Here is a 19555-nt window from a genome sequence, read left to right as displayed (position 1 = left end):
ATGTGAAGGTATCTTCGGTCATGTGGTCTCGGATCGGCCCCCCGATTGTAGCAGGTGTTTTTATCCATTTGACCATGGGTCCTTGGGGAACGTCGGTCCCCCCAATAATCATCTGAACGACATGCCGAGGAATCTCTCTTTTTGCCCAAGTTGGATGCTTCCAAGTTTCCCGCTGAGTTTCTCGGTGTGCTCTCTGGTTGATGTGAGGATCGGCGTTAACGCCTTGGGCGTCACACGAGTTCTTACCCTTGGGAATTGGCTCTGGCATGTTCTCAGGGTTTCGTGGTGGCACACCCATACCTGGAGTAACTGTACCACCTTTCCCATAGTTCTTGAGGCTGTTGTTTTCAGGCACACTCACCGATATAAGCATTTTGACCTGCAATCAAAGATCTTGGACAAGAAAAAGTGTGAAAGATAACTTTGGTCGTATAGTACAACCAGCAAGAAAATAGTCACTATTATTTTTAGCCCCAAGGTGGGCGCCAAACTATTTACCGTGAAAATGGTAATAATAATTAAATTTGATTTAGTGGTTCTAAAACTATGTGATCTATTTTTATGCTAGTTGTTAGGCAGTTGATGCTATATGGAAGATTTAGAAACAAAATAAGAGCTTAAGTACGAGGTGTTAATCAAACCGAATCGCTATCAATCGAGGCCTCGAGCTCGCCTATTCGAGGACCTTGGGGTCGAGTTTGAAGCTCGGCTGGGAGCTATCGAAGGTGGTCAAAGGTGAATAACAATTATAAATGGATCAAAGGCGGCTCTTTATGGCCAATAATAAGCAATAAATGATGAAAAAGAAGTAAAACATAATAAATATGGGCAATAAATAAGATAACGAAACTAAGAGAATGTGTTAAAGAGCAGAGACAATGTAGTAGTATATTTAGTATGGAGCAACATATGTTTACATGATGACAAGGATCCCCTTTATATAAGAGGGGGAATCCCAACATAGTACAAATGCATTAATTACAAAGATATGGGGATGGGATAGCTAGTTGACACCATGATTCGGGTCTGAACTTAGCTCACTAGACTTTATCAGCCCTAGTTGTGCGCCTTGGAAACTCCCCACTTTTCTGTGATAACCGTTGGTCTGCTTCGTCCCGAGGTTGAGCGTCGATAACCTTCAAGGGTGAACCTCGAACCTAGTCTCGAACCTTGTGAAATATGCTTACGGGACATCATAATATCCGATAAAATTGGACCCTCCGATTTTACCGTATACAGAGTCATTTATGGAAGTTGTGCATTTGCTCATTGCGTTTGTGTCGTATAGATCGTGCCAAAAAGAAAAAAGGGATAGCCTTAACATACCTTAGTCGATTTTCTTGACAATCCCTCTAGCACATGTCAATCGCGATGAAACACGTAATAGCGAGATCGAAATAGGGAATAATTCGTATGAAATGCTCGAAGCAATAACGTTGCTATTGCAAAATAAGATGCAGTGCCCCCCACAAAAGTGGTGTTAGTACATGTCGAATAGTACTAGTATGAAAACCAAACACCTAATCAAGAACATGGAAATGCAACATGAATATGATGAATCAGGGTGACAATATAATAACATAGATAGCCATTGAAGCCAAAGCAAATTTATCAAAAGCTGCCAATAACATTTACAAATTTTAAGACGATATCCTCTGTAATCATCTTTACACAAAGCGGCCCTGCTGTCTCACCCCAATGTACGTGGGTGGAGGTGCAAGAACAATAGAACAACTCTACTCAAGTGGCCCTGTCACCTCACCCCAACGTATGCGGGTGGAGGTATAATCACAGTACCAAAACCTACACAAAGCGGCCCTGCCGCCTCACCCCAATATGTGCGGATGGATGTGTAACAACGATACCAATACGACCCAAAACGGCCACGACGCCTCATCCCAATGTATATGCTGGTGGTGGTGTAACAATAATACCAAAATCCCATAGAAAGCGGCCCTGCCGCCTCACCCTAATATGTGCGGGTGGAGGTGTATTCCCAATATGAAACACGACTTAGAGTTGTAAAATATGGATACACAATCCCTAGTTTGGAACGCATCCTCAATTAATAGTACAACATAATAAGAGCATTTGAAACATGAATTGAACATATATCTTTGTCACTGAGCTTATTCAGAATAATCGATTCGTAATAAACATCTTGGAACTTAAAAGGGTAATATGTGGTTCAGTTCTTAAAGAAGTGTTTAGCCAACATACCTTACTTGAGCTTCCTTACACTCTCAAATGTTCCAAAAATGTTAGCAACTTCATTATATTTTAGAAATGTAAGAAATTGAACCAAAATTAGGAAGATGATCATGGTTCTAGCTCATTTGAGCATTTTATCAAATACTAGCTGTGTATTAAGGTTTCAAAGTCCTTTTATGGAGGATTCCATCATCCCAAACCCATTCTTTACCATTTTTAGCTCAACAATCTTTCTACACCCTTTGATAACACATGCATACAAAATAAACAACTCTCATACCAAAGAAGTATCTTGCTAATTAGCCATCTTTAGTTAATATTCGAAATTAAGGGCTAGGGGTGTAGAATCTTACCTCTAGGATGAAGACCTAGTGAGTTTTCCTTGTAAATCTTCCAATATTAGAGCAAGAATTGAAGAACAAATTGTTGAAGATCACTCTCCCACTCTAGGGCACTCTCTCACTCTAAAAGTATTAGATTTTAGCTCAAAAATGGTCCATTGCCTTCTATTTAACGAAGTAGGATCAGGTTATAAAATCCAAAAATGAAGTTTTGGAACAGGTTCTGCGGCTCAAAAATGGTCCATTGCCTTCTATTTAACGAAGTAGGATCAGGTTATAAAATCCAAAAATGAAGTTTCGGAATAGGTTCTGCGGTCGCATATGCGACCGCACAATGCTTTTGCGGACCACGAAATGGGTCGCAAAATGGCCTTAAGGAACTGGTCAAAACTGACTGGGTATGCGGTCATTATGCGGCTTGCAGACTTGTTCTACGGTCGCACAATTCACCACATACCAGTTCTGTGGTCGCATAATCGACCGCAAAAGGGCATCCAAACTTGCCCTTTTCTAATTAACTCTTCGGCTACTCTGCGGCCCGCAGAGCGGTTCTGCAGTCCCATAGTGGATCGTAGAAATACCTGGTTCTGCCAAAACTTTCCTTTACTCCCCAGTGCATTGTTTAGTCCAAAATGTCCGTACCGCGGAGAGCTTCATGAATACGTAAGTCTACCTCGGCACCATGAAATCCCGGGTTTTAGGTGAAATTTTACGGGGCCTTACAGTTTCGTACAAATTGTATATTATTTTATTTTACTTGATTTCTAAGATAAACTCGTTATTTGATTTGACACCTTATTTTATTCAAGATTGTTATTATGTTTTATGGTGTTTAAATATATCTTAGTTCCTCTAAATTAATAGTTATCATGGTTGCAAAGTACATGGTAGCACGTGGGTTTTGCCGTGCGAAGGTGATTGTTATTGTTGGAACAAAGTGTCATAGGTGTAAGATTTAGAAATTGTGGTCCATGACTTATGGTTTATGAGGTGTGGTGCGTCGGAGTAATTCTTGTTGTAAGTCCATGAGTTGGGAGCGATTTGATTATTTGAGTTGTCATCCGTTTTTCCTTATTTGAGTTCATTTACATCTTATCGGTGTTTTGATTATGTTGTTTCTTTATTACTCGTTTACTATTTATTTTTGAGCAAACAGGAAATATATATATTAATAATTAAGGAGCATCTAGTACATGATTAACATAAGATGTGTCACGAAGGACACACTGGTTCCCTAAGCTTGCTAACAGTTGGCAAGCTTCATTACATAACAGCTTTTCATGAGTAGTAGTTTCTAGTCTATCACTTTCCACAAAATCTATTACATCACTAGATGGTCCAACAAAAACTTTTTTACTGAACTTCTGAACATTACTTCTTTATGCTGCTCCAAAAACTTGGTTATCCATTCCTAGGCTCCTTTTTGCTAGTTGATGAGCAATCCTATTCCCCTGCCTGAAAGTGTGCTGGAGAGTAACCCTCTGCTGGTGCATTAACGACCTGCAATCATTAACAATTTTATTAAATAATTTGTTACCATCCTGTAAATCCTGGATTACCTCTGAGCAGTCCGTCTCTATTTCAAGTGGGAAGAGTTTCCACTCCTTTGTTGTCCTTAGACCCTCTCGTAGAGCTTTCAATTCTGCTGCTAGTGAGCCATTTGCATGGGTTAGTTTGGTAAAACCAACCAACCAACTACCATTTGCATTTTTGAAAACACCACCTAAACCATAATTTTGGTTATAGCTATGAAAACTGGCATCAACATTCAGTTTGAACCAACCCCTAGGAGATTTGTGCCAATTGATTTTTATTAGGGATTTGGGAGGGTGTATAGAGATTTTTTCCGTGAGTAATTTAAATTCTATGGCCCTTTGCATGATTTGAGAGCCACTAATCAGGTTAGTAGTGTTATTATAATTATTATTGTTTCTATTAACCCAAATCTGCCAAATGATAAAGGGAAAATAGGTGTCCCATTTTAAAAGATCATGCTTAAGAGGATAGTTAAGGTCCTTTATTTGGATAAGCCAGTGTTCCCCATTTTGGTTAATGTGGTGGTGCCATTGAAGGTCGGCCCAAAATTTGTTGACAGCTTTGCATTCTAGGAAGATATGCTTAATAGATTCTTCATTAGGGCTTTTACAGATGGGACATTTAGTGTCAATGTTTAGTCCAATCTGTGAACGGTATTTTCTGCAAGGGATTCGATTGTGAAGGCATTGTCATAGGAAGGATTTGATTTTATTGGGACAGTTCATTTCCAAATCCAGTCAAAGTCTAAGTTAGTGTTATTAGGAGATTCCAGAAGCGTATAGCAAGATATGGTAGTAAAAACCCCCTTAGTATTGAGAAACCAAATAGGTAGGTCAATTGAGGGACCCTTAAGACGAACTTTTATTTTAGTGATATTAGCTAGTAGTTCCGGAGAAAGAGGGGGATAAGCTGTCTAAATTCAAATTGGAACCATCAAAGATATCTGTGATTTTTGTTAATGTATCCCTAGCGGAAGAGTGGCCTATTACACGATTCCTTAGGTTACCAAAATTTGGGATCCAATTTGGCTCCCAGAGGTTAAGATTGGATTGGAAGTGGGGGGGGGGGGACCATATGATGCCCTTGGAGTAGATTTACCAACCTTTGCAAATACTTTTCCAAATGAAGGAAGATCTGTTCATTGAGGAGCTATTACAGTAGTAAGAGAGTATAAGCTTGGCCCAAGGAATTAATGCATTTGTAAGAAGTCTCCAACTTAGGCTAGTTAGAGTGCATAGATTTTTGTTAAGAGCATTTGGATGCCTAAGCCACCATTTGGTTTAGGTTGGCATATGGTAGGCCAGTTGACCATGTGAATTTTCCTTTTTTCTCTAGAGCTACCCTATATGAAGTCCGTTTGTAATTTATCAATCTCTTTCAGGGTTTTCCTGGGAAGGAGGGTGTATTGCATGTAATGGTTTGAGATGGAAGCACGATGTTGCAAGGGTTGTTCTTCCCGTCGAACTAAAGAATTTCATTTTCCACGAGGTAGGTTTAGTTCGTATCTTATCAATTAGGAATTGATAGTCCCTAGGTTTTGGGCTATGGTGTAAGATATGGAAACCTAGGTATGAGCCAAAACTGTCACTTCTGTTTATTCATAACATAGTGGTAATATCCCTAATAGGAGTATGGTTGCAATTTTTGGAGAATAGTAATTTTGACTTTGTAATGTTGATGCACTGAGCTGATAGAGAACAAAATTGGTCAAGACCATTTTTAATCGCTTGACATGATTTAGCATTTGCTCTAGCCATTACAGTAAGGTCGTCTGCAGATAATAAGTGGGAGATTTTTTCACATTTATATCATAAGGATATAGGGTCCCAATTCTTGATGTCCAATTGATGTTCTATATATCTAATGAGCATTTCTAGGCAGAGGATAAAGATATAGGGGGAGATGGGATCTCCTTGTCTAATTCCTCTACTTGGTTGAAAATAATTTGTAACGAATCCGTTGACTAAGATTGCTATATTACTGGTTGAAATGCAGCTCTATAACAATTTGGAAAATTTTGGTGGGAAATTAAAGTAATCAAGGGTGTGGCGAACGAAAGACCATTCTAAACGATCAAAAGCCTTTTCTAAGTCTATTTTAAGAATCATATGACCATGCTTGCCTTTCAGTTTGTTAAGCTTAGAAATCAGTTCCTAGATGATGATAGCATTATCAGATGTTCTTCTATTTTTCATGATACTAGCATGATATGTACTGATAAATTGATCTAGGAAAGGTTTAAGATGGTTGGCTAGAATCTTAGTGATTATTTTGTAGATGGTATTGCATAGGCTAATAGGTCTGAAATTTTTAATCTTGTTGGCATTGTGGATTTTGGGAATGAGGTAGAGAAAAGTTTTATTAATTTCCGGAGGGATTTCCTGATTGTTGAAAATGTCGCGACAAAGATTGCTAATTGATTGTCCTATGTGATACCAATATTTTTGAAAAAATAAGGGGTATAAACCATCTGGACCAGGTGATTTAATTGGTTTGAACGAGAAGACAGCTCTTTTAATTTTATTGTCTAGAAGGGGGTATCTAGATTGTCTAGGTCAATCTTGATACACCTGAATTGGGAATTTAGGGGGCTAGACCAGTTAGAATATGAGTGAGAAGAAGTAAATGTAGAGGTAAAATAATTTTGAACATGAGACATAATTTGGCTATGGTCATTTATCCAATCACCCGCATCATCTTTGAAGAAATTAATTTTGTTTCTTCTTTTCCTATTGTTGGCTGAGACATGGAAGAATTTTGTATTTGTGTCTCCATCATTAAGCCACATGATCCTAGACCTAAGTTTCCAGTGATTTTCCTCTATTTTTAGAATATCATTGAACTCATTTTGTAGGTCTAATTCTAAATTTCGAAGGAAAGAGCTGGTAGTATAGCTATTGGAAGTTTGGATACCTTGGAGGCTAGCTAACAATTTTCTCTTCCTTCCCATAATATTAACAAAGGTGCTATCTTTCCAAGGTTTTAACTTATCCACAAAATTAAGGCTAGCTTGGAAGTAATCACTATCATTCTAATTAATTTTTACAATTGTCTGGAACTCCGAATGTTTACATCAAAAGGTTTCTAGTCTAAATGGAACTTTATGGGGAGACCTATTCCTTGGAATCAATTCTATAAGGATAGGGTTGTGGTCAGAGTGGGTTCTAGGCAAGTGAATAATGGAGCTTTTAGGAAAGAGTTCAATCCATTCCTCATTTCCGAAAACTTTATCAAGTCTTTCTAGAATAAGACCCTTCTTGTTATATCTATTGTTTGTCCAAGTATATTTGCTTCCTTTGAAGCCAAGATCAATCAAGTTACACTTGTTGATTTTGGACCATATGTATCTAGCTCTACTATCCTTAATTGGTTTGCCACCAAATTTCTCACTAGCGGTTAAAATATCATTAAAATCACCACCTACTAACCAAGGTCCTTTATAAGAATTGCTAATATTTTCTAGGTGATCCCACATAATATTTCTATTGTGAATACAAGTAAGTACTAGCATATATAGAAGTAAAAAGCCAAGGTTTACGAATAGGAATTACCTCTATTGTTGCATGGATCTCTTGATCCCTACGAACAACATTTTGAACGTTGATTATATCATCCTTCCACATCATTACCATGCTTCCAGACTGACCCTCCGATGGAACTTCAATCATCTCAGTGAACCCAAACTCATGAAGCATGGCTGCACGGTTACCCATCCTTGTTTCCAACAAAGTCACCATACACGACCTATGTGTATCAATCATCTCCCTAAATTTTCTCCTGAAATTTTCATTATTCCCTCCCCGTATATTCCATATTATGAAATTTGTAGGATGATTCATGCCTAAATTAGATTCAGGGTTGACCATATGTCCATTCTCCCTTATCCCTCCCATCTGGACAAGATTTCTTCTCGTTGAAGGAACTAGAATCATCGCCTTGTTGCCCATTGTTGGGTCGTGTGGAGGACGAATATCTATCGAGCACTTGTATAGGGCTAACGAGCAACTGAGCACATGCCTCTCCATGAAGAGAAATTTTAATATTCCGTCTAGGTTTGAGAGTTCTAGGGTTGGCCCTAGGTGTAGGTTTAGAGGGACATCGTCTTCCTCCATTTTTTCCTCCACTGGACTGGGTATGGGGTCGACTTGTTGTTGATGTGGGGGTACTGGAGGGGGTGGAGGGGCGGGGCTGGCATCTCTTGGTTCCCCTGGTTGATGTACCGAGGGAGAAAGATGGGATTGAGATGAGTATACATCTCTGTTGGAAAGAAGGGAAGGTCCAACGAGGCATTTTGAGGGTTTATGGGGTTGAACTAGGGTGGCATGCTCCATTGTTCCCACATTACTTGAGCCATTTGAGGGTTCATCGATGGAGCCATCGGATGGATAATGTTGTTGAGCCATACTTGATTGACATACTTGTTCATGGCCAATCTCATTCCCTCCGTAATGAGTTGTGCTAGATATTGGGTGTTGTGGAGGATCACAATAGCCTCTTGGCCATTGATTGGGACTATGAAGGATATTGCATGGCCTATGAGGCCTAGCTCCATCCAACTCGTGGGTTGGTAGTCTTGGGATTGGGATTGTTGTGCGTAAATTATCTGGGGTTGTTCTTGAGGATGAAGGGGGGGGGGAGGAATGTTTTCCATGTTCAGAGGTCTATGTAGTTGTAGGATTTGAATTAGTAGATTCCTTCTTCTTAGGGATGAAGGAACTCTTGGCATTTTGGGTAGGGTATGAAGTATTTAATGCACTGGTAGTAGGCGTGGGGTTTTAGGTAGAAGAAAGGGCTAGCCGATTGGTGGAAGAACTAATGATTGTTTCTTCCAAGTTTGTGTCTTTCGGGTACATTATGTCATGATTTATAGGACACTTAATAGCTTCTTTTAAGTTTTCTAAGGGTGTGTCCATTTGGCTACTCTTTACTACTTCCGTTGCCATTTGGCAATCATGTATGGTGGAAGTAATCTTGCCATATCTTAAGGAAGGATCTTGTGGAGATCTTTTGGATAACACAATATTTTGGGTAGATTTTTGTTTAAGGGGTGAGTTTAGGGTAGTAGGGGTAGGATTATTAGGAGGGTTAGAAGCATCCCAAGTAGAGCCAATTTGCATGGCATCGGTTATATCTATTTGGTTAGCATCCTTTGATGCCACGGCTGATTCACTCATACAATTGTCAATGCTTTCTAAAGGCAAGTCATCAGTTAAATGAGAAAATTTATTTTTACTAAGAAAATTAGTATTAGTCGTGGTGGTTTTTGGCAAAACCATTTGCTTATTATCTTTGTGGTGGTTTTTGTTTTGAGAATTGTTTTGTTCCTTAGCATTGATAGGATGGGTAGTAGCTTTTGAGGTTTGATTAGGGGAAGAATGATCTTTAGTTTTATATTGAAGCAGTTGAGTGTCCAAGTATTTACCTGTACTAGCATTGAAAAGTTTAACCGAAATGCCTGGACCATGGCTGCTTTTAACCTGGTTGAAGGTAGGCTGAGTAGGAAATTTTCTAACTTGATTTTTCTTTTTGTTGAATGAAACAGTGATCCATTTGGCTTCATTCCCTCCATTTGTAGCCATAGGCTGATGAGCTTGTCCTGCATGGAGAGGATCGGTGCTTTGTTTCTTGATATAGCTGCACTGCCTCATTGTGTGACCAAAACAACCACATTTTTTGCAAAAAAAAGTCTCCCCCTTCGTAGTGAATATATTGCTTATATTGTCCAAAGAAAAGGTAGGGCTGGACGGGGATTTCCAGAGGAAATTCAACACAAATCCTTGCATATCGACCTCTTAGGGTAGGTTATGTACATATGTCAATTTTTAGTAGGCGTCCTATTGCATTGCCAATATTTTATAGGATTTTGCCATCATAAAACTCTGTTGGCAATTGGGGAAGCCTAATCCAAACAACTGAGGTACTTAATTTTTTATTTTTAGCCACAAAATTTGATTTTCATTTGGAGATGGACAGGAAATGGCCATTTATAAACCATGGACCTGAGTGGATAGCTTTGTCCATGTTTTCCTTCTTCTTGAACTTGATAATATAATAGTCTTTTCCAAGATCAATGAGAGAGAAGTCTTCTCTTGGATTCCATAGATCTTGAATTTTCCTTTTTAAATAATGATGTAGCATGCCTTACCTACTAATTTTATTATAATAGAAAATTTCCACGGTTCATAGATACGTTGTCTATCTTCTGTTGAAAGGGGAATTTTTATGACACCATACATTTTACCTTCTGGATCATGCACAATCTCCTTCTCATCCGTTGATTTGGTGGTGTAGAGCATGTCTTCTTGTTCAATTGTAGGAGCAAAATCCATTGGATTTGATTTTATCAATTTGTCCTTGAAGGATGCTGGATTTTCCAAAACAGCTTGTGGTAGATTGTGATGGATTATGTCGGGTGGTTTTGGGGGGATAGTGTTTTGGCTTGCAAAAGATTGTGAGTTCATCTTAGAGAGATAAAGTCAATTAACTTAACTGGATTTTCCTGTGTCATTTTTTATTCGTTTACTACTTGTTGCTATTTACGTTTCTATTACTTCATTGTTGGCTGTAAATCAATAATTTTTCTGTTGTTAGTCTTACATTGATGTTCTTTCCAATGCTATCTTATGTATATCCTTAATAGGTTTCTATGTTTAGTAGGTGTCTTGACGTGGCCTCGTCACTATTCTACTAAGGTTAGGATTGATACTTACTGGGTACCGTTGTGTATGCTCATGTTACACTTCTGTATATTTTTGTGCAGATCCAGGTATTTTGATTGTGTTGTTGAGAGTTACGTCTGCGCGGATAGAAATTTCAAAGTATACATACTTGATGTTCGTAGGTCACGGAGTCACCATCTTACTTTATTATGCTACTCATAGATATTTAATTTGGTTGGTAGATCACCCCGTAATTCCTTGCAAATTAGGAGAAAAGATTAGAAACATTTGACCTAATGTTTAAGTAAAATTATTAACCTAAGTTGCGACAACTTTTGTCGACTTTTGTTTCATAACTTGTTTGACTTCAAGACTTATGATACGGATATTATATGATTAAAATACCTTAATAAATGAACTCTTGAGTGTATTAAGCACCGCTAGATTACTTGAAAATACGAGTTACAACATCCTTGATTCATTTAACTTCTAATACTTGTTAATCACCCTTATACACTCTTGTATCACTTAAGACCAATAGGATTGACTTCTTATCATCTCAAAGATAATTCCTTCTTGGATTTATGTTAACTAATATATGGCATGAACTAACACATGTGGATATGGGTTGTAACACCCTCCCCCCTTAGGAACATTCGTCCTCGAATGTAAGGGTTTATGGGGAGTTTAAATCATCGTGGATTCCAATGGAAATTTCCGATCAATTTTCCCCTATAAAATGGTCACTAGAAAAACTTGCAAGTAATTAAGCCCAACATATGGCTTCACAAGGCTACACAAAGCATTATGCGTATTTACATTATCTACATATCACCATTTTGTATTAAGGAGGAGTATTCTCAAATTATTGCTTACCTCATAGAGCCGTTTCACCTTCCAATGTATCCTGTCTTCCACCAGCATCCTTGTTATCTTCATTCTGGAATAAGTAAGGGTATTTAGACTTCATCTCCTCTTCTGCTTCCCATGTCATTTCTTCCATATTTTTGTTCCTCCACAATACTTTGACGGAAGCTACATCTTTTGTTCTCAGCTTGCGGACTTGCCGATCTAATATCGCCACTGGCACTTTTTCATATGATAGGTCCTCTGTAACTTGTACATCTTTGATAGGGACGACTCGAGAAGGGTCTCCAATACATTTTCTCAACATAGATACATGGAATACCGGGTGGACAAATTCCAATTCGGATGGCAATTCTAACTCATAAGCAACCTGTCCAATTCGTCGAAGAATTTTATACGGCCCGATATACCTTGGACTCAGCTTACCTTTCTTCCCAAAACGCATAATACCCTTCATTGGTGAGATCCTCAGGAAAACCCAATCACCAACCTCAAACTCTAGATCACGACGTCGGACATCAGAATAAGATTTTTGCCTGCTTTGTGCCGTCCTCAATCGCTCCTGTATCACTTTCACCTTCTCAATAGCTTGGTGAATCAAATCTGGCCCATATAATTCTGTTTCACCGACTTCGAACCATCCAACTGGTGATCTACATCTCCTCCCGTATAGTGCCTCGTATGGGGCCATTTTAATACTGGAATGGTAGCTATTGTTATAGGCGAATTCTATGAGTGGAAGATGATCATCCCAATTCCCCTTAAAATCTAGAACACATGCTCGTAGCATATCTTCCAGTGTCTGAATGGTACGTTCAGCCTGTCCGTCAGTCTGCGGATGAAATGCAGTGCTGAGATTTACTTGTGTGCCTAAACCCTTCTGGAAAGACCTCCAAAAGTTAGCCGTAAATTGAGCTCCTCGGTCTGATATAATAGATATGGGCACACCATGAAGCCTAACAATCTCCTTGATATACAACTTTGCATAATCTTCAGCCGTGTAAGTTGTCTTCACTGGCAGAAAATGGGCACATTTTGTAAGTCGATCAATTATCACCCAGATGGAGTCAAACTTATGATAAGAGCGAGGTAATCCAATAATGAAGTCCATATTAATCACCTCCCACTTCCAGGTCGGAATCTCTATATTTTGAAGCAATCCACCGGGTTTCTGATGTTCTATCTTTACTTGTTGACAATTGGGACACTGGGCTACAAATTCTGCAATAGACTTCTTCATATTATCCCACCAATACTGCTCCTTGACATCATGATACATCTTTGTCGAGCCGGGATGGATGGAATATCGGGATTGATGAATCTCATTCATAATCTTCTCTCGCAACCCTGCCACATTAGGCACACACAATCGGCTCTGGTATCTCAGTGCCCCGTCTTTTCCGATCCCAAAAGCCATACTTTTACACTGTTGAATGCTTTCTCTTAATCGTACTAAGATAGGATCTTCATATTGTCGTGCTTTTACCTCGGCTACCAAAGATGATTCTGATGTATTCTGTACAGTAACACCTCCGTCATCAGAGTCTAACAATCTGATTCTCATATTGGCTAGTTGATGAAGCTCTTTAATCAACCCCCATCTACCTGCCTCAATATGTACTAAGCTTCCCATTGATTTATGGCTGAGAGCGTCTGCCACAACATTGGCTTTACCGGGATGATACAATATCTCGACGTCGTAGTCTTTCAATAATTCAAGCCACCTACGCTGCCTCAAATTCAACTCTTTCTGCTTGAAGATGTATTGTAAACTCTTGTGATCTGTGTAGATGTCAACATGGACGCCGTATAAGTAGTGCCGCCATATCTTCAAAGCATATATTACTGCAGCCAATTCCAAATCATGGGTTGGATAATTCTTTTCATGCTTCTTCAATTGTCTTGATGCATAAGCAATCACATTCCCACGCTGCATCAATACGCACCCCAAACCTATACCTGAGGCATCACAATATACCACATAACCTTCTGTTCCTTCAGGAAGAGTGAGCACTGGTGCAGATGTCAATCGATTCTTCAGCTCCTGAAAACTACGTTCACAAGTGTCAGACCCAATAACAATCTTATTGGGGAACATCTGAAGTGATTTTCCTGATCCACCTAGGCATAATACTATACTTTAATAACCGTATTTCATTGCATCCCAACGCGATTCATCTTATGGGGGTATTCTAATCCCGACAATTAATGAAATACCTTTCTCGTTAAATCATTACTCAATCAAAGGCCTAAGAATCATCCTCTTATCTATCACAATTACACCCTTATTCTACCGCCAGGGCAGCATTCCATCTCTTCTAAATGCACCTAGTCTTAGACTCCTCTGTGTTCATTCAGGCTGTACAGAGTTTTTTATTCATATGGAAATCATAAGCTCCCTTGTTTTGATGGGTTTAATCCCGAGGACATACATATTCTCGTCACCTTCTCACTCACCTTTTCATATCATTACACCTATCTGCCTAAAACCTTGTTGCTCTACAATACTTTACCTTAGGACCTACACCGATCTATTTATACTACTTGCAACCTTCCTTTAACTTGCTAGCACCATAAATTTCCTTTCGTGCCTTCTCAGTTGTCCTTAAATGTAAGCAATTACTTTTGCTGGTCGTTCTATCACTTGTTGCATGAATACTTAGCTTGTCTTTTTTCCCACGAATACTATAATTTCCTGTACCTCATATGATCTCAAACATCACCTTTGATGGCTTTTTTTTCCCATTCATTAGCCATGATAGGTGCCACTTTCTTTTGGAATGTATACAATATTATAGTAAGATTGTTGTTACAAGATCATTTACTCTTTAGCTCACTATGCTTAGGTGGAAACCTTCTTTCTTATTTCCTTAGCTAGTCTTTCATTTTAGTACTTGGGGAGACCTTCTGGCTCTTGTAAAGTTGCGAACTTGATATATCATACACCCGAAGGAAATTTTCGTTGTTCTTACTCGCCTATAATAATCCTTAGTTACATAACTTTGTGTCTTTGTGCTCGTAGGGTTACTTCTAAGCTCAAATTTTTATTGTCTCCTTAGTGGCACTCTCTCTTATTGTCATAAACCTTTAAAATGGTACCTTTAACTGCCTCAACTCCTATCTGAAATTTTTTTCAAATGATTGTGATCTCGTATCTGCGAGACTGAATTCACTATGCTGCGATTCACTACATTTATCTTGCATGATCTATTGATTTATCTGTGACCTCTTGTCTAGCCATAACTGGGCTCTTCCTGAATCAACTACTAATTACTCGTTGGTCCATTCTCATATATATATATATATATTCTGCATAATCCCTCTTGGGATATATCCTTTGTCTTAACTTATCTCTCGCCACTAGCTCCTAATGTATCAAGTGTCCATTCACACTTATTTATCAATAACATCCTGGCCGGAAACTTTTACTGCCTCTCCCCGGTGTCGTGCTTGTATAATGTTCTGGAGTCGCAACATATCTGCAGGAACTGAATAAATGCAACATCATCCCTTTCTCCTTTTTACCACATTCTTTCTTTACCATTCCATAGTTAACTGAACCGCTTAACTCCGACTTAATATCATATCACACCATATTCCCCCCTTTAGGGGAGTACTAAGATTTAGTACTACGACGATCTACCTATAGTTGTTTTACCTTTTCATATTTGGCGTCTTTTCACATTATCAATGAACCTTAATCGCCTTATGGTAACCTTCTGTACCAGGGATAACTAAATTTCTTATGCACGAAGGTGACACCTACTGTAACTAGCACACTTAGTCCCTTAAGATTAACTCTGCTCAGAGTGCTTTCTTTAGGTAAGCGACTTCCTAAATGGCCTTTAAAGGTTATTCGTCTATTGTCTATTCTATTATTGTTGGAGCACGATCTTTGAAATTCTCACGATGTCGACCATTATCAAATCCTCCGGTCCCTAATTCATGTTCGGTTTTATCTTGTTCACCAGCCCATACTGATTTTTATTACTCTGGGGTCTAACCTTTCCTCCTGGTAATCACGTTGAAGTCACCAACTCATTTCTCGAAATAAGAATATGACTTTATGGCTTATACTCTTTTATTGCCTTAAGGCTTGTCACCTCTTGTATTTTCCTTCACTTGACTATAGACTCTATCATCGTGTCATATTTTGATTTACTGTTATCACCCATATATCACATCTTACTCATGATGCTTCATTTATTTTCTTCTTATTCTCCGGATAATATTTCTTTTGTCTATCACTTTATTCTGAAAACTTCAACAAAAAGTTCTTTCCCTATAAGCTCCCCTAGCTTCATCTCACTGGCTCTTGGGAATGCCTAACATTCTTTTTTTTACTCGGGGCTAGAGTCATACTAAGGTAAATATTTGTCCCTTCTAGGATCCCACTGCCTATCTTCTGAAATTTTTGAATATTCCAGTATTCGTATCTGATTGTACTACTCTAGAGTTCACCATCTGGGTGTCTTAGAAGGAGATCTATTACCACATTTGCACCATCTTTCGGAAACGTTAGTTAATGATAACAACCTATCCACAATTTTTGGGTTACTCTAACTCCAACTGGATCCTGATATCCCATCTTTCTCTTAAATAATATCTGTTAGCTCCCATAGAACATAACTGAGATGGGTGTGGCCAATTGTACTTACCTCTGTCATTGATGAAGGTACCAAAATGCTTATATTTCTCTGCCTGATTTGAAAATATTGATAATCTTCATTATCTGGGTGCCTCGTACCCCTCTTCACCTTACTTCTTTTACTTGTTAAAACTTGTATCTAGCTTCTGAATTCCTCATAGATTTTCACCATATTCGTGAATAGATATCCGTGCCTTAAGGCTCCTTATTAAGAAGCATACACATCTTAGTACACACATGATCTGTTGAAGACCTCATATTTACTCATCATAAGCATGATGTGAAATCGAGTTCCTCTGACTCAACTCTTTCACATCCACATGCAATCTCTTACCAACTATCTTTGTGGAAGTAGGTATCGTTGTATTACGACTAAAGTCGAATTTAGGAGTTTGAATTCTTACAACTGAGCTCTACTGCACGATCTAGAGTAAGAAGAAAGAGTGACAGACCTAAATGCCCTGTAGCCTCCTGCTTATAAGTGTGGTGCACAACACACCCATAAACAAGACTCTACTAGACACGGCTTGTAGACTCCCTAGGACAGAACTGCTCTGATACCACTTCTGTCACGACCCAAACCGAAGGGCCGCGACGGGCACCCGGTGCCTTACTCAACCGAGTACCAACGTAACATATCTTTCTTATCATGTTATCATGAGTAAATGAGCTAGAAAACTCGTCCTGAGATAACAAGAATAAAACATAAGGGAATAGTCAACATATGAAGACCCAACATGATATACAAACTAATATATGTGACATACGGGCCTATAAGGCCGACATGACCATTAGTAAACTCGAAACATAGGCCGACAAGGCCATACAATTATCCATACACCTGACATATGTCTACAAGCCTCTAAGAGTACATAAAATCATAAAGGTCGGGACAGGGCCCCGCCATATCAATCAATACATATCCAAAGCATACTGACCAAATAGGCAACTCCGGAGCAAGTGGAGTGCACCAACACCTTCGCTGAGCTGATAGCCTACTAGGAGGACTGTCAACCTATCAATCGGGACCTGCGGGCATGAAATGCAGCGTCCCCAGGCAAAAGGGACGTCAGTACGAATAAAGTACCGAGTATGTTAGGCAGGAAAGCATAAATAAGAACAGTAATGTAAAGAGAGAGATAGAGGAGATACAACCTGTAACATCAGAGTGCCTCTGGGGGTTACTGATATGAAATGCATAATACATATATATACATAAAACTTTTTAAAACATTCGCCTCTGTGGGCATTATCATCATCATATCGTACCCGGCCTCAAAGAGGACTCGGTAAAAGCGTACCCGACCATCATAAGGTTCGATAGAATCGTACCCGGCCACATGGAGCTCGGTAAACCCAACTGATCAGTGGTTGCACAATAGGTGCCGTACCCGGCCGACTATAGAGCGGCTCGGTAGAGTATAATAGATACTATATATAATGCATGCTAGACTCATGGAATCATATTCTAAACCTTTTGGAGTGACTTAAGAACACTATGGACATCCATACCCTCAATATGAACCTTAGTAGGATTCAAGGATCATACACGCTTGCTTAGAATAATTTTATAAGGAAAGAACAACATGGACAACCTTAGTTGCTAGGAGTAGATCCGTAATGAAGTAGCGTATTCATTTCACTTTAGATCATGCCAAAAGAAAGAAGAAAGTGCCTTAACATACCTTAAACCCGTTGAGTCCTTAATCACTTCCAAGCAACTCTTCAAACAAGTCAACACAATCTATCATAGTATAAGGAGATTCAAAATCAGTGCTGAGCAAAGGCTAAGTCTATAACTTAAGCTAGTAGCTCGTTTACGTAAATTTGGGCAGCATCTCCCTTGTAACAAGGGCCTCCTCCAATACCATATACCAACAACAATTACCAGAGCAATCCATCAATACATAATTATCAATATCAAGACACCATATAACAACAACAAGTCACAACTACATTACGACGAGCGGCAAGCTCCGATTGGAATCCGTATACCCCTTATCAATCCTTATAGACTTCTTACTTCAACATAAAAGTATCATTAACATGATAATGAAGTCATTAATCAATGATTCCAGCCTTAAACCATATATTTATAACAACGAAAATAATCCACAACTTCAACTATCCTCAATTAGCAACTTTATTCACTAGTTCATGTCTAGCCCATCCATTTAACTTAATCAACATCAAGATAACCTTAGGCACAAGCAAGATCACAATATACATACCTTATACAGTAACTTCAAGTCAAAATCCAAGTTATATTCAGTTTACAACAACCCTTAATAGCAATACAACACCATAGAAGTGACTTAAGCTAATCCAAGTATTATCTTGTAGTTTATCATCCTAACAACTTAACCAACATACAAGCAAGATTAAGCACAATTAGTAGGCTGTTATACTCACCTTAGACAGCAGCAAAAACTTGGAATTTCATCCAAATACAGCCCACAACAATCCTCAATGACAACACAACCTCAAAGAGGTGTTGTTCTTCACTAGAACTAAGTTTTGATGTTGAAATATGGTGTAATCACTTTGGAATCACTTCAAAACCTTGTGGTATATGTTTAGGAGGGTTAGGAGAAGTTTGGAGACGAAGTTTAGTTGAAAAATGAGCAAAAATAGGCGTCCAAATCGTTTATAAATTGAAGTAGGTCAACCACCGCCTAAGTGGGTCCCATTGGGAGCTGCTTGCGCGGTCTCGCGAAAACGCGAATATCTCTCTACTACGATGTCGTATTGACGAACGGTTTAATGAGTTAGAAACTAGACTCCTAGACCTTCAATTTGGTAGGTATAACACCCCATGATTCCAATTATATTTGGAGAAATTCTCAGATACATTTGACCTAAATTTCAGCAAATTTATGAATGTAACTTGTGATGACCTTTGCCAACTCTTGTTCCACAACTTTCTTGCCTTAAAAATGTAGAAAATGAATATCATACGACTAAAATAACTCATAGAATAACCTCCTTATCATGTTAATAACCCTAGTCTCACCCCAAAGTACATGTTATAACATTCGAAACTTGTCGACTTTCGACGAAACTTATTTTCTTCAATTGGTTTAGCTTCTAAGATTTCCAACCCTCTTGGTACTCGTTATTCATGATCTTAAATATTTGTAACCTCCAAGGTAACATGATTAACTTACTTTATATGCTTCCAAATAGAATCTCATTTTCGAGCTTACATCAATGACTTAGGATGTACTCTCACGTATGAAAACTTGGGGTGTAACAGGGAAAGGGCCTAACCATATTTGTTTTGCAGAAAATGA

General features: G+C 38.7%; 1 long non-coding RNA gene across 1 annotated transcript; it reads right to left on the bottom strand.

Annotated features, from left to right (window-relative positions):
* Window positions 1-17058: 17058 nt before the first annotated feature.
* LOC138874428 (uncharacterized) lies at window positions 17059-18940 on the bottom strand. The gene is made up of 3 exons (XR_011401409.1): window positions 18675-18940; window positions 17948-18006; window positions 17059-17291 (listed from the first exon to the last, which is right to left on the bottom strand). It is a non-coding gene; the product is annotated as an uncharacterized lncRNA (long non-coding RNA).
* Between the last annotated feature and the right edge of the window lie 615 nt (window positions 18941-19555).

Source organism: Nicotiana sylvestris, chromosome 8, assembly GCF_000393655.2.
Source record: "Nicotiana sylvestris chromosome 8, ASM39365v2, whole genome shotgun sequence".
Lineage (NCBI taxonomy): Eukaryota > Viridiplantae > Streptophyta > Magnoliopsida > Solanales > Solanaceae > Nicotiana > Nicotiana sylvestris.
The sequence above is the reverse complement of the archived record's forward strand: the minus strand, read 5'-3'. Positions and strand labels throughout refer to the sequence as shown.